Source organism: Lycorma delicatula, chromosome 8, assembly GCF_047948215.1.
Source record: "Lycorma delicatula isolate Av1 chromosome 8, ASM4794821v1, whole genome shotgun sequence".
Lineage (NCBI taxonomy): Eukaryota > Metazoa > Arthropoda > Insecta > Hemiptera > Fulgoridae > Lycorma > Lycorma delicatula.
This window is the reverse complement of record NC_134462.1, coordinates 47,093,306-47,096,842: the sequence shown is the minus strand read 5'-3', so window position 1 is coordinate 47,096,842 and position 3,537 is coordinate 47,093,306. Positions and strand designations below refer to the sequence as shown.

Genomic DNA, 3,537 nt, shown 5'->3' with positions numbered 1-3,537 from the left:
ATGCCCCCTTTGAAAATTGGAGGCATTCAAGCTGTCTAGGAAGGTGATGGCTAATAGGAAGGTAACGGCATAAACTGTTTTCTGATATTTCAAATTAAAATTAAATACCTACTAAAATATTTTTCAATTGAAAGCTTTGTTTTAATAATTGTATTGTTATATACTGAATACGCTATCACTGCTGTTATATAATTATATATCATCATTCATTCTGTGAAACCTCCTATGTGCCTCAAAAATCAATTTTGAGTTGTATATCACTGGAATCAGCTTTTCAAACTCTACAAGTCTATGTGGTGAAAAAAAGAAATCTCCTAGGTAAAAACTGAATATTTCTCAACTTTAGAAACCTCTTGTGTAACATTAATCCACATGGGAATTTTTCTCTATTTGATATCGTTATGTAGATGGCTTAGGGTGAACTATGTTATGTGAACCAGATGTTACTTAAGAGATTTCATGCAATCAGCTGTTTGTACTTGTATTAATGTGATTAACACATGTGGTTAATGGTTTTTTGTTTTTTATGTAGATTTAACTGTGGTTTTGAAAATATGAATAAGTAATCCCATTTTTAGTTGTGGGGAACTTCTACTGAGCTTAGCAACAAGAAAATTTACTGGTAAGTTAATTTCAATTCCTTTTTAATATAACTTGTATAATTCAATTTAAGGTTAGGATGTACTAAATTTAGCTATCATTTTCATTGATTATTTACGAAAACCATTAATGATACCATATGAAATTTGTAATAATTAATTTTTTCCCTAATTATGTAATTTTGCTTAAGGTATTGACCTATAAGCAGAATTTGTTTTAAGATTCTTTAGAAATAACTTTTAGTACTCCGATTAAACATCTGTTATGGTTACATTTTCCCTTATAACCTAAAGTATCTTATAATAGAAAATTCATTACACATTTTTTTGTTAATGATTTTATTGTATTATGTTCTTTTTCTAGAAACCCAAGGGGCAAAAAAAGGATGAATTTGTTAATGAAATTGAAACAGAAGCAGTCCAGAGCTCCTGTCCTTTAGACAAAACTGGTAAGTCTTGATGTTTAAAAGATTTTTTTAATTGCAGTCTTTGCAGCCATTTTTACACACTAAATTGAATCTATCCTTTAACTTTATTTTAATAAATTTAAAATTGGTAATATGTTCTAGTAAGTTGATAATTTCTTGATAATTACTTTTTTTTAGATGTGCACTTTGCACATCTAACATGCTGAATGCCTTGCATCACGCAAGGCATTCGGTCTAGGATTATAGCATAGGATCATCACGATCCTATGCTATAAAGTAAGCAATATAAATCGGTTAAATAATATCTGGTAGCTCTGTCAATAAAATAAAATTCCAACATTCATAAATTTTTGTTCACTACCATATTATTAGCTTTTATGATTTTTTCTTTCAGGTACCCCAGATCAGTTGAAGGTATATTGAAAGCAGCGGTAGGTGCAAATGCCAGTATCGAATTAGTTCAACAAAATGTATCTTCTTTTGATGAGGCCAATGAAGATAGAATCCTTTTTTGTAATTCGTTGATACCGATTTCAGGTAACACTGCTGTCTATATATTTTTAGATTCTAATAATGAATATTCACAAGACCAGCTAGAGTTTATTGATATAGTTGTCTGAAATAACACACCAAACAATAATTCAAGAGCTATTTCATCAATGATTGACTCTTAGGTAAGTTCTGAAAGACCTAGTATTGAATTGACTGTTATTAATGAGGAAGTTGGGTCAAATATTCCTACTGCGACTAGCACCTCTTGTGAGGAAGTAAATAAGGTTAGAAAGCCAAAAAATTAAGTATTGCCGAGATAAAAAACATGAAACATAAATTTAAAAAAACAAAAAACATAGAGCTTCAGGAAAACAGTATTTAGGAGATAAAAGAGTTGGAAGACAGGTTGTAGGAACACTTGTAAAGGAAGCTAGATCCCTAAAAGGTAGATGTAACCGTGTCTTATTACCCGAACCTTCGAAAAGAACGAATCAAACTTTTTTGTGCACTACGTTATCTGATACCAAGCAACAGAAAATATTTAATCATTTTTGGCATAGTCCTACCTCATGGGAAGAAAAACAAACATTTGTGACAATTTTAGTTAATTCAAGGCCCATTATTAAAAGAAGAAGCTCCACACATCTCAAAAACGTGAAATTCGAGGGACATGACAACCTACTGGAAAATGATGCTCGAGAGAAGATAAGGGTATGTAGAATTTTTTTTTTTAGACACTTGATCTTCGAGAGGATACATTTAAAAGATGGGTTTCCAGATCAGGACAACTCAATAAGATAAGTGAGAATGGAGAATCAATTGATGAATTAGATGGACAGACTGATAAAATAACAGAAAAGAAGCAAAAGAGAGATTATAAAAAAAAGAGGCAAGTCCCAATAAATGACACAAAAAAAAATCAAAATCTCCAGGAGCTTAAAGAAGTTATAGATAAAGATTTTTGGCCCTTCTATGATGGCCTTCCATTCAGTTATGCAGAAAAAGAGGAGCGCAATAGAACATGTTAAGGTAAAAAGAAATTTAAAAAAAATTTAAAGACAGGTGTCAACAAATTAATATTTTTAATAAAATAATATTATACTGTACATTTATGTAAAACTATAATGTATAGAACTGTTACTTTAAACTTTTAAGAGCGTTTTTATATTTTCACAATATACTAATGAAGCAACAGTTATTCATTAGTTTTATTTTTAGTTAGCAAACCTTATTATAATAATTCAATACAAAGTTTAATTTTTTGTTTATAAAAGTCTGATTAGTTATAATACAAGTCAGTAGGATAAGAAACTAATTAAATATCTCTTGTAATGTTACTATATTTTTTTTTGTCTTTAATTTTTAAGAATGTTTTTATATTTTCAGTGTACTAATGAAGCAATAGTTATTCATTAGTTTATTTTTAGTTTGTAAACCTAATGGTAATTAACCAATTAAATATTTCTTATAATGTATTTTTGTACTGTTATCTAAAAAAATGAAATTGTTTTGTTGTAAGTAACGTCTTTACATTCTATCTCTACAATTATTTTGTTTCCTAGTAATTTCAATAATTCAGAAAAAACATTTTATAATATAAACCTAATAATATCATGAACACTTGTATTAGGTTTCAGTTCAAGAAAAGAGCAGGCAAAATTAAGTTTCTAGGCAGACAGATGTTTTTCAAAGCATATTTTTCAACTATAACTAAAACATCCAAGTTCAAAAGGCCCTATGTAGCCGATCACCATTGTTTGACATAACCTACATGTTTTTTGAATTGTAAGAAATCTTCTAAGCAAGTAATAGATGAAAAAAAGAATTTATCTTAAATACAGGTAATTAGAAATCTTAGATTAAATTTATGATATAACTGTTATACTACATTCTGTTAATTCAATTTCAAAGGTTTTTCTGCTCTCCTGAAAAAAATAGAATGAATGTAGATATATATATATATATATATATATATAGTTATATAGCTATACAATTAAATATGCATTTTAATTGCTCTC

At 28.5% G+C, this 3,537-nt stretch overlaps 1 long non-coding RNA gene across 1 annotated transcript; it reads left to right on the top strand.

Moving 5' to 3' along the window:
- The first annotated feature begins 529 nt into the window (after positions 1-529).
- On the top strand, positions 530-3,305 carry LOC142329067 (uncharacterized). Its single transcript, XR_012757421.1, has 4 exons — positions 530-622; positions 964-1,048; positions 1,422-1,564; positions 3,150-3,305. It is a non-coding gene; the product is annotated as an uncharacterized LOC142329067 (long non-coding RNA).
- Positions 3,306-3,537: the final 232 nt, after the last annotated feature.